This window comes from Equus caballus, chromosome 11, assembly GCF_041296265.1.
Source record: "Equus caballus isolate H_3958 breed thoroughbred chromosome 11, TB-T2T, whole genome shotgun sequence".
NCBI lineage: Eukaryota > Metazoa > Chordata > Mammalia > Perissodactyla > Equidae > Equus > Equus caballus.
Window position 1 is genome coordinate 14,225,540 of NC_091694.1, and position 12,528 is coordinate 14,238,067.

Here is a 12,528-nt window from a genome sequence, read left to right on the forward strand (position 1 = left end):
CTCATTGTTGGTACATGAGGAGGGTGTCCAGGTCAAAATAAAAGCACTAGCAGATGTAGTCTACCAGGCACTTGAGACTTTTGGGGGAAATGGTTGCTATAGTGATAATGGAATTTGATGGCCATTGATAAGCATCATTAATGCTCTACAGAAAGATGATAAACAGCTGAAGGTATTAGGCAATTGAAAGCCAGGTGTGAAAACCAGAGCCCTCCTGCACTGCATCTAATGAAGCTCTCATCTCCTCCAGTGGCAAGGCAGAGAAAACTAAGCACCAAGCTGAAGAAGATGAAACACCCAGCAAAGGCAGGTCGGTTCTGCCAAGGGCAGGGCCCTGGATGGGATAGAGACATATGGGCAATGACTGGAGATTCTGACTCCCCAGAATCCTGTGAACCTCCTGAGCTTGCAGAATCCCCATACCCCCCAGTAAGAGTTAGCACTTCCACTTGCTAGACCACCATCCAGAAGCCTCTCCCTGAGAAGAGTATAGGTTCTTCTCACAATTCCGTCTCCTCAGCCACTATGCCTATAACTGGGTTAAGTCACAGCATACACCTGCCAGGTACATGCTAAGGGACTATACCCCACAAAAGAGCTGCGAGGCCTAGCCAGGATGCACCTGCAGCAACCAGGGACTAGATTCTAATGGTGCTTGATCCAGGGAGCCAGAATATAAAATTGGGTAAGAAGAGTCTGTTGACTTGGGAGTGCTCTCCTGAGATATAGCCTGGTAAGGATCCCAGGTGCAAACTCACCAGAACTGTGGAAAATGGGATGGTCTGTGCTAAGCAAAGTTGAAATTCCAGAATTGCCGTGATAGAAGGTGGGGAAGTAAATTAACAGGCTCAGGGTATCGTGGGAACACTGAACGGCCAGAAGACCCACCAGATATTGGTTATGTTCCACAGAAAGGCCCAAAAGACACACTGTTTACCAGGCCATAAAGAATGTGCTGGTTTGAGGGGCACCAGCTCCACCAAGAAGTTCAGTGGTGACTCTGCTAGGTAGGCCAGGGCTGACAGCAGGGCAGGCTGTTACAGAACTTGGCTGGTCAATAGCAATCGGGATGATAGGATCCTGAAACAAAAGAAGCCAGGTGGTAGTGCTTAATCACCAGGAACGGGGGGGAGGGGGGTGGTCCCGAGTACCATAATTACAGTCGGGGTCAGAATGGCAGCCAAGGGAGCTTAATGCCCAAAGAATTAGGGTGATGGTTACTAGAGTCAGGCATCCCCAGGGACAAAATGGATAGGCAGCCAACAAGGGTATCACTCAGCTTATATGAGCAGAGGAAATCAAGGATGGTTGGCTGGGAGGCGGAGGATGGTCATCACAACAAAAAGTGATATTTTCTTGCTCTGTTTCTGGAGTTAAGTCACTGACTAAAGAGGTGGCCATGTCACTAGGAAGGATATTGTAACACCATGCAAGTGGACTTGGTAGTAATTCCCCCCAGCCCAGCCCTCCCCAAAGAGACCTATGGCCATCTACTTGGGTAACTGTGCACAGGGGAAAGAGAAGTACCCAGGCATTTAGAGGACTAGTGGACACAGGTCTGAGTTGACATTGATACCCAGAGATCTAAGGCATCATCATGAGCCCCCAGTTAGAGTTACAGTAAATAGGGACCAGATAATGAATGGAATCCTAGACATTGTCCAGCTTACAGGGGCCCACTGTGTCCACAAACCCCTCAGTGGTCGTTTCCCTGGGCCCTGAATGTGCAATCGAGATTGACATAGTTGATATTGGCACATTCCCCACGGTTGGGCCTTGGTCTATGGGATAAGAGCTATCATAACAGAGAATGTCAAGTGGAAGTCTCTGAACTATCTCCCTTCCCTGGCCACATTTGTAACTCAAAAGCAATATCATATCCAAAGAGGATGGGAGAAATTTGTGTGACCCATAAGGATCTAAGGAATACAAATGCGATGGTCCCCACTCTGGCCCCTGCAAAAACTGAAAAGATCCTTGAGGATAAATGTAGACTATCACAGATTCACCAGAGCCAAGTAGTAGCCCTAGCTGCAACCACCATGCCAGGTATGGTATCTTTGCTAAATCAGATGAAAATAGACTCCAGTGCATGGTATGGGGTCATTGATTTGCCAAATGTGATCTTTTCTATCCCATTCAGTAAAGATCAAAAACAGTTCACATTCATGTGAAATGGACAGAAATATACATTTATAGTTTTGCCCTGGGCTAGCTTAACATTCCCACTCTCTATCATATTATAGTCCAAAGAGATCTTGACCATCCTGACATCCAGCAAAACATCACATTGACCCATTACATTGAAAACATCGTGTTGATCAGGCTGGATGACTGAAAGGTGGCTGGAAGGTTGGTACGACACATGCACTTTAGAGGATTGGAGATAAACCTTGAGAAGATTCAGGGGCCTACCACATTCATAAAATGTTTAGGGGACAGTGGTCAGGGGCATACCAGGACATCCCTCCAGAGGAAAAGATAAAGTGTTGCATCTCGTACTTATGTTGTTGGAGGTGTTAATGGTGGGGAAAGATGCCATATGGAATTGTTAGTGGTCCTGGTCCCCAAAGAGGTTACACTTCTGCCAGAGGACACAGTAAGAGTCCCACTGAATTATAAACTATGGCTGCTACCTGTATACTTCGGGTTCCTCATGTCCAGGGCCAGGAGGAGAGAAAAGTCACCATCTCGGCAGGGTAATTGACCCTGATCATTACAAACAGGTAGGGATGATGTTACAAAATGGGAGCAAGGAGGAATATCATAGAACCCAGGTGGTCCTCGTGGGCATCTCTTGGTACTCCTTTGTCCAAATGTAACTATAAATGGACAGGAACAGCAACCCAGCTTGAGAAGGGTATGATGATGACCAGGGACTTGTGCCCCTTGGAAGAGGATCTGAGTTTTTCCACTAAGTCAGCCATGGAGGCCAGCAGACGTAAAGCTGAGGGTGGGGCAATCTAGAATTAGTAAAGGATATCGACCAAGACCATTGGCCCCAAGACCAACTGTAGTGAAGGAAGCTGTAGTCCATCCCACTAACCTCTGTCTTTTAAGTTTCCCTTCAGGAAGAGAAGCCCACTGGAATCTGGGAGCTGCTCCTGGAATGCATATAGAGAAGTGGATCCCAGTGGTGCAAGGAATGAACTGTGTAGACCTGGAAATACCAGATACACCCAGATCTTCCTTCATGAAAAGACATGCTGCCTAGCTACGAGGAGTGCACAGCCTCCAGCTGGCAGCTCTTCAGGGCCTGCCTCACTTGCTGAGAGCTTCTCTGCCTGGGGTCACCCTTCCTGCCCTTCCATGGCTCAGCGTGGACATTTCAACCCAATACAAGATGCTGCCACAGCAATAATTGCTCCAAAGCTCCCCACCAGGGGGGCCAAAGCTTTGTCAGGTCTGATTTTGATTTTTTCCATTGTCCAGTTTTGCTTCTTTCCCCTTCTTCTCATAAACACTCGTGCTCCAAATTCCATCTCAGCATCTGTTTCTGAACACCCTGACTCAAATACAATGTAGAAGGCTTTAAAGACTCAAAAGTATCAAGAAGTAGGTTCACCCCTAAATGGTCTATAGATTAAATATAACCATATCAAAATCTCTAAATATTGATTCTTATGCAACAATTGGTGATAAACCAATTCTAAAATTTATTAGGGGGGCTGGTCCAGTGGCTCAGCGGTTAAGTGCGCACGTTCCGCTTTGGTGGCCCAGGGTTCGCCAGTTCAGATCCCAGGTGTGGACATGGCACTGCTTGGCAAGCCATGCTGTGGTAGGCATCCCACATATAAATCAGAGGAATATGGGCATGGATGTGAGCTCAGGGCCAGTCTTCCTCAGCAAAAAGAGGAGGATTGGTGGCAGATGTTAGCTCAGGGCTAATCTTCCTCAAAAAAAAAAAATTTATTAGGAAATGTGGATGGCCAAGCATGATCATGACACTTTTCTTTTTTTCTTTTAAGGTATGCTTTTTGGTAAAGCAGATTGGCCCTGAGCTAACATCTGTTGCCAATCTTCCTGGGGTTTTTTTCTCCCCAAAGCCCCAGTACATAGTTGTGTATCCTAATTGTAAGTCATTCTAGTTCTTCTATGTGGGATGCCTCCACAGCATGGCTTGATGAGAGTTGCTAGGTCCGTGCCAAGGATCTGAACTGGTGAAGCCTGAGGCTGCCAAAGCAGAGCTGGTGAACTTAACCACTATGCCTTGGGCCAGCCCCTGATCATGACACTTTGAAAGAAACACTAAGTAACAGGACTTGCTCTACCAGATATCGAAACTTATTAAAAAGCTACAGAAATTAAGACAATGTGGTTTGGGTGCAAATATATAGAAAGAAGAGAGTTGAGAGCACAGAGACAAACACTTCCTGTTTGAATGCTGGATTTACATCAAAGGTGAAACTGCAGACCAGAGAAGGAAAGACAGGTTTTTCATTCCATGGTGCTACGACAGTTGGATATCCATGCAAAAGAAATGAAAGCTGACCCCCACCCCACCCCCTAAAAAAATTAACTCCAGGTGAATCGGAGATCTAACTGTGAAAGACAAAACAAGAAAGCTTCTAGAATAATATAGACCAAGATAAAATGGAAATATTCTATGATCTGTGCTGTTCAGTACAAGCAACTGAATTTTTTTTGTTTTATTCCATTTCAATTAATTTTCATTTAAATAACCATAAACGGCTACCATAATGGACAGTTCTGAACTAGAAGATAATATTGAAGACTATCTTTACAACCTGAGGATAGGAAAGACTTCTTAAACAGGACACAAAAAACACTAACCAAAAAGAAAAAAAATTAATAAATTTAATTGCATTAAGAATTTCTGTACATTTAAAGATATCATTAAAAGAGTGCAAAGACAAGTCACAAGTGGGAAGGGATATTTGCAACACGTATTACAAATGGTTCATAGCCAGAATAAATAAACAACTCCTACAGATCAATAAGAAAAAAAACAAACAGGGCTGGCCCCATGGCCGAGTGGTGAAGTTCACATGCTCTGCTTCAGCAGCCCAGGGTTTTGCCTGTTCAGATCCTGGGCATGGACCTAGCACTGCTAATCAAACCATGCTGAGGTGGCGTCCCACATGGCACAACCAGAGGCACTCGTAACTAGAATATACAACTAGGTACTGGGGGGCTTTGGGGAGAAGAAGAAGTAAAAAGAAAAGAAAAAAACAAACAACCCAAAAGAAAAGAAGGTAAAAGACTTCAACAGGCGATTCACTGGAAAGGATATCCAAAAAACCAACAAACAAGTTTTAAAGTGTTCAGCCTCACTAATAATCAGGGATATACAAATTAAAATCATAATGAGATATCACCACACACCCAGCAGAACGGCTATACTCCAAAAGATCAACAAGGCAGACTGCTGGTGAGAATGTGGAACAATGGAATCTCTCAAGTCAATTTGGGTGGGAGTTTAAACTAGTTTTGAAAAACCATTTTGAAAAACTGTTTGGTGGTATCTGCTAAAGTTGAACATACTCTATAACCCAGCAATCTCACTTTAGGAATATGTCCAACAGAAATATGTGAACTATACATCAAAAGACATGTACAAGATGTCCATAGCCGCATTATTATTTTTTTTTCCTGAGGAAGACTAGCCCTGAGCTAACATCTGCTGCCAATCTTCCTCTTTTTTTTTTGCTGAGGAAGGCTGGCCCTTAGCGAACATCCGTGTCCATCTTCCTCTCTATGTGGAGTGCCTGCCACAGCATGGCTTGACAAGCGGTGCATAGGTCCTCACCTGGGGTCCGAACCAGTAAACCCCAGGACGCTGAAGTGGAATGTGTGAACTTAACCACTGCACCACCAGGCCAGCCCCCAGCAGCATTATTTGTAATACCCAAAAGTTGGGTAAAACCTGTTAGCCATAGACCATTAGCAGTACAATATGTAGATAATCAAATCATCATGTTGGACAACTTAAATATATACGATTTTATTTGTCAGTTATACCTCAATAAAGCTAGAAAAAATAAAATATGTAAGAATGTGCCCATAAAAAAAAATAAGTAAATCAACGGCTATATTCGTACAATGGCATACTACATAACAATGAGAAAGAATGAACTACAACATGAATGAATCTCACAAACTAGGCCCAACCAAACATGCCAATTACAGGGGCCAGCCGGTGGCACCGGTTAAGTGCATACATTCCAATTTGGTGGCCCGGAGTTTGCTGGTTCAGATCCCGGGTGGGGACATGGTACGGCTTGGCACGCCATGCTGTGGTAGGCATCCCACGTATAAAGTAGAAGAAGATGGGCACCAATGTTAGCTCAGGGCCAGTCTGCCTCAGCAAAAAGAGGAGGATTGGCAGCGGATGTTAGCTCAGGGCTAATCTTTCTCAAAAAAAAAACAGGGGCCAGCCCTTGGCCGAGTAGTTAAGTTCACACTCTCCGCTTCGGCGGCCCAGGGTTTCGCCAGTTGGAATCCTGGACGCAGACATGACACAGCTCATCAGGCCATGCAGCCATGCTGAGGCGGCGTCCCACGTGCCGCAACTAGAAGGACACACAACTGAAAATACACAACTATGTACCGGGGGGCTTGGGGGAGAAAAAGGAAAACACAAATAAAACAAAAAACAAAACAAAACGGACAAACAAAAATGCCAATTACGAAAGAGTCCATACCGTGTAAGTCCATTTACACAAAGTGCAAAGTGCAAGCAAAATGAAACGATAACGTTGAAGGATACACGCTTAGGAAGAAGGTGATTGACATAAAATTCAGGATTGTGGTCACCTCCAAAGGGAGGTAGGAGGTGTGGGTGGGGGTTCTGAGTTGCTTGACCTAATGTTTTGTAACATGGCTCTTTGCTTTGTGATAAAACAGTGAGCTGTATAGCTCTGTTTCATATGCTTTTCTGTAAGTATGTTCTATTTCACAGTTAAAAAGGTTAAAAGAAAACAGAAAAGAAGGTTGTAAAATATTAGGCTGAATATTAGGCTGAATGTTTGCAAACCCTATATGTTATATGTTTGATTTTCTGGCTTTTTTTGTGTGTGTGTGTTATCTTCATTTATTTAAGCCTCAGTGATACTCTGTGGAGGGTCCTAACTCTTATTGACTGGTCCCTGGCCAGACTGTTTGGTGTTGGGGAAATAATCTGGGGACAAGAGGTGTGGATTGTGGCAAGAGACCGTGTGAGTGGGCAGAGGATTTCAGTCTGGCCTGAGGAAGCAGCATCTTTGCAACAAGGCCACCCCTGGCCGTGAGTGCTCTCCCTTCCAGCCCCAGGGAAGGCAGCAAGGGAGAAGTAGTCTTTACACTACTGTGTGATCCTGTCACCCACGCTTCCCAGTGCCTATGAGGGCTAAAGGAATGACAGGACTTTCCCCCAATTCAATCAGCAGCATTTTAAAAGTTTCTACTGTTGCCAGGGGCTGGGTGCAGGAAAGAAAGGGGACCAACTGTTTCACGGGTGTGGGGTTTTCTTTTGGAGTGATGAAAATGTTTTGGGACTAGAGGTAGTGGTTACACAACGTCTCAAATGTGTCCTAAATACCACTGAATTGTGCACTTTAAAATGATTAATTTTATGTTATGTGAATTTCATCCCGATTTAAAAATAAATAAATAAAATTTTAAAAGTCAAATGACATATTTAACAAATAAACAAAAGACTATATTTTTCTCCTTCCTAATAAAGGCTAAGACATTTCTTTCTAAAAGGCAATAAATAGACCTTTAAAGAATTTCTGGTGTCCCCAAACCTCTCTAGTTGCTGTTTCTTGCTTTTTTTTTTTCAGGTTGTACAAAGTGATTTTTTTTAAGGTGTACGATGTGGTGATTTAATATACATATACATTGTGCAATGATCACCACAATCAAGTTAATTAATACATCCATCACCTTACATAGTTACCTTTCTCGGGGGGTGAGGGCTGGTGAGAAGACTTAAGATCTGCTCTCTTAGCAAATTTCCAGTCTACAATACAGTATGGTTAACTATAGTCCCCATGCTGTACCTGAGCTCTCCAGAGCTTAGTCATCTCATAACTGACGGCTCCTACCCTTTGACCAACATCTCCCCATTTGCTCCGCCCTCCAGCCCTGGCACCCACCATTCCACTCTCTGGTTCTAGGAGTTGACTTTTTTCAGATTCTACATATAAGTGAGATCATACAGTATTTGTCTTTCTGTGTCTGGCTTATTTCACTTCGCATCACGTCCTCCGGGTTCATCCATGTTGTTTTTGCTTTTCAGTTCTTTCCCATATCCACTGCTTTTTCTTCTCTCTCCGGTCAGATTGTTCAGTGCGTGTGCGAGCTCGCAGGCACCTCCGTGGCTCCGCCTTTGCCTCTGCTTCTCTGACCTTTTGCAGGCTCTCCTGTGGTGAGCACCGCTTTGCTGAGTCTGTATTTCTGCAGGCGGTCCTCAAACTGTCTGTGACAGGAAGCTAAGCTTCCTGGGGTCCTGAATCAGCAGAGCAGGAAGGAAATAAAGGCCACAGAAGCGTCGAAGAGGAAGAAGCCAATAGGAAGGCAGAATCCATACGTCTAAGGACAGGTCTGGAGAAGAATAACATATGTTGTGCCTGGAGTCACATCATCTGAGAATAGAAGCAGAAACTCTGCAGCGAGCTATTTCCTACAACCGAATGACCCTGGGCAAGTCCTTTGCCTCTCTCTGCGGTAGTTTCCCACCTGTAAGAGGAGAATAATCAAATAGCCTCTCCACTGGTGTGAGAATTACAGGCTTCTCCAGACGTGGCTTGGATAGAGTAAGTCTAAAACAAAGTTAGCTCGTACTACTTTTAAACATTTTGGTTTTAAAGTAGCGAATTTAAAAATACCCATTTATTTCCTTCCTGCCTTTCATCTCCCGTTTTCCAGTTTGTAACTAATATCAAATGAGCAAAGAAAACAAACCAGAAGGGGCCAGCCCAGTGGCGCATGGTTGAGTTCATGCTCTCTGCTTCAGCGGCCCAGGGTTCACTGGTTCAGATCCCGGGTGTGGACATGGCACTGCTTGGCAAGCAAGCCATGCTGTGGCAGGCATCCCACATATAAAATAGAGTAAGATGGGCACGGATGTTAGCTCAGGGCCAATCTTCCTCAGCAAAAAAGAGGAGGATTGGCAGCAGATGTTAGCTCAGAGCTAATCTTCCTCAAAAAACAACAACAACAACAAAAACAAACCAGAAACTCCCTGGTAGCCTATTTTAGGCATTTGCAATAGAACCAAGATTTCTTCCACAGGGAAATGGCACTCAAAGAAGATAACGTGTCTGAGGACATTTTCATCCTAGATCCTATTGCAGCTGGAAATGGCATTTAAGGCCCAGGAGCCCAACTCCAGTATTTCTAGGTAGTTGAAGGTTCAGAGTGAGGTTTTTCATTCAGCAGAGACAGTAGGAAGTATACCGTTCAGTGATGAATCCTGGATGGTAAGGTAAGCCTGGTTCTTAGAAGCCTCAGGCTGTCCAGCGAACAGCGCGGACTTGGAGATGGGTGAGCCAGGCCTGGGTTTGCCATGAGACCTTGAGCTATTACTTCATTTCCCTGGGCCCTCCTGCCCATCAAATTGGGGTGTTGAACTACGTGGTCTTTAAAGTTCCTTCGATTCAATGATTAAGGATTCCACTCTCCTAATATCACCAAAAAAAAAAAAAAAAGTAGTTTTGAGGGGTTTTGGCTAAGAACCAGCTAGAAAAAAACAGACTCCTAAGATCCTTCTTTCAAAAAAACAAAGTGTGTTTTAATTACAAGTCAAATTTCACTTGAAGGGAAAAAAAACAACCTTTAGGCATTTTCTGTTCAGTTTAATTTTAATCCTTCTCCCCAGCAGGTAACTCTTCAGCAGAAAGGTTCCGGAAGGTTCCTCACACTTCCTACCTACAGGCCAGTCACATATAGAAGAGGACTCCCCAGATGCTGAAGAAAGAAAGCTCCCCATTCGGATGACTTGGGTAAATCTCTTGTTCCATTTCTGATGCTATAGAGTTAATCCACTGTGAAGAGAGAGACAAAGCACAGGGATTGTGTGTGTGTGTGTGTGTGTGTGTGTGTATTCCACATTCAAACCAAGCACTTGGCAACCTTCCCTCTCGTATGTTGCAAAACAAGGACATATTGCCTCCAGTGTGATTTTAATAGGCAAGCAGTTTCTTTGGTCCCAGTGCTCGGGTCTAGACTCAGAGACACCAGCACTTTCCCACTGCATTGTCCCCGCTTGGATTAGGATATTGGTTTCCCCCCGTCTTTCTAAAGAACAGTGTGGGGACTCAGGGAGCAGCTACTGGCCCTCGACCACGGCCTAAACTCTTTAAAGGGATTCACATCCAGATTTACAAACTGTTTTGCAAAACTTGCAGAAATTCACCAGATTCAGATTTTGAAATTATTGGCACGCGGAAGTGTGTACAATCGTGAAATTCTCATGAGTGGGGTGGGGCAGACTTCTATAAACAGAGTGAACTCCCGTCTCTGCAGTTTCTGTAGAAATATTTATACCCAGAGAGAAGGGTCCCTTCCAGCTCTAGGATGCTATAAAGTAAACGTTTTACTATAAATGAAGTGCTTTGTGAACAAATTTGCCCATTCCCTCAGAAACTTCAGGTGTATAATTTACCTAAACACGTCGTTTTGTCCCATTGGCTTGCCTTGGTAAATGTCCATTACGAGTCTCCTCATGAGAAAAGAGCCAAGTGTTTATTGAGTGTAAGGCAATTTTTTTTAAAGGGACTAAAAAAAATCTATTGACTCAAGTCTTATGACCAGCTTTCACAGTAGTCAGCAGCCCTCCTCAGAGCCACAACAATGAGCCCTCCAATAATAGTCTGCCGGGCTGTCCCAGAAGACGGCAGCAAAGCCCTGGGTTGATGTATCAGTAGTTTCTGAAATTCCTACTTGCACACAGTTGGGTTTCTTTTTTTTTCTTTCTTTCCTTTTTTTTTTTTTTTTTTTTGAGGAAGATTAGCCCTGAGCTAACTACTGCCAGTCCTCCTCTTTTTGCTGAGGAAGACTGGCCCTGAGCCAGCATCTGTGCCCATCTTCCTCTACTTTATATGTGGGACACCTGCCACAGCATGGCTTTTTGCCAAGTGGTGCCATGTCCACACCCAGGATGTGAACCGGCGAACCCCAGGCCGCTGAGAAGCAGAATGTGTGAACTTAACCTGTGTGCCACCAGACCGGCCCCCTGGGTTTCTTTTCAGTGTAGCCTAATTTTTTCTTCTGGCCCTTGTACCCTGTTGCTCACCTGATTTAGTTATATAAAAGCTTTATTTGAAGCCAGGAGAGTCTCTGACACTACAAATGACGACTGGAAGTGGATGATGGTTCCTTACACCAAGCAAAGCTCTCCTTCCCAGAATTCTCCTTACAGATAAGAGGCCACAGCCCCAGGGACCAAAGAGTCAGCCTCGAGCAGGCTAGAACAGCTGACCTTCACACTCCTGTGATTCCTGACCTCTGCCTTGCTTGGCCACTCCGATCCTTTCTTCCTTTTCCTGTTTTCCTTGTCTTTTCTTCCTCCCTCTGCAGCTGGAGTCTTACTCACATACACCACAGCTCTTAACCAGAGGTCTTAGCTGTATTTCATCCAGCTTTCCAGAGCATCCTTGGGGTTGTTCCCATTTTCTTCTCCTCTTTCCAAACATCTCCTGTCTCCTCGGCCACCCACCCCCAAATCTAATATCCTTTATGCCACCAGGAAGCCCCAATACTGTCACTTGCGTCATAGATGCAAGATAGTCCTTATGGATTACTTTTGTCTTGCTTTGGAATGTGGGCTTTTTACACACCCCAATATCCATTCTCTCCCTCCTTGGTTTTTGGATGGAACATGGCTGCCCAGACCACAATTCACAGCCTCTCTTGAAGCTAGGAGTTGCCCTGGAACCTAGAGATGTAACCAAAGCTGCTATGTACAAGGTCAAGAAAATGTCCTTAAAAGGGAGCATGGGGTCACCCTTCTTTGCTCCATCCTGGTTCCTACTGACTGGAAGGTGGATCTGCTCTCTGGAGCCTGAGTGGCCCTCTTAGATCGTGAGGCTACACACTATCCACCTGAGAGCAGTAGGACAGGAGACGTCTTGGGTCTCTGTCAATGAGGGCCTCCCTACCAGCTCTGGACTGGCTGCCAAGTTTTGTTACTTGAGAGAGAAACTAAACTTCCATCACCTTTAAGCCACTATTATTTTTGAAAGATATGTAGCCAAAAAGACATACTAACATTTGGAATTTATAAAGTCATATTGCAAGTAAGTCAAGATTACCTAGACCTATGCGAAAGGATGGACTTCGCAGAGAGAACAAATACAAAGGTAAGAAATTCTAATGACTCAAAGTCCTTTCCACCAGTTTTCACATGTTTACCAGACTCCCTCAGTGCCACAAATGACATCCAATAATAGCTTTAATATCCAGAGGCAGAAGATATTTTAACATTTTGTAACTTTTTTTGGGCATTATTTCAGACTTACCAACAAATTGCAAGAATAGTACAAGGAATTCCCATATAATCTTTGCCCACATTCCTCAAATGTT

At 44.4% G+C, this 12,528-nt stretch overlaps 1 long non-coding RNA gene across 1 annotated transcript; it reads left to right on the plus strand.

Moving 5' to 3' along the window:
- The first annotated feature begins 155 nt into the window (after positions 1-155).
- LOC138916120 (uncharacterized) lies at positions 156-3,476 on the plus strand. Its single transcript, XR_011422856.1, has 3 exons — positions 156-310; positions 2,247-2,352; positions 3,072-3,476. It is a non-coding gene; the product is annotated as an uncharacterized lncRNA (long non-coding RNA).
- The last annotated feature ends 9,052 nt before the right edge of the window (positions 3,477-12,528 follow it).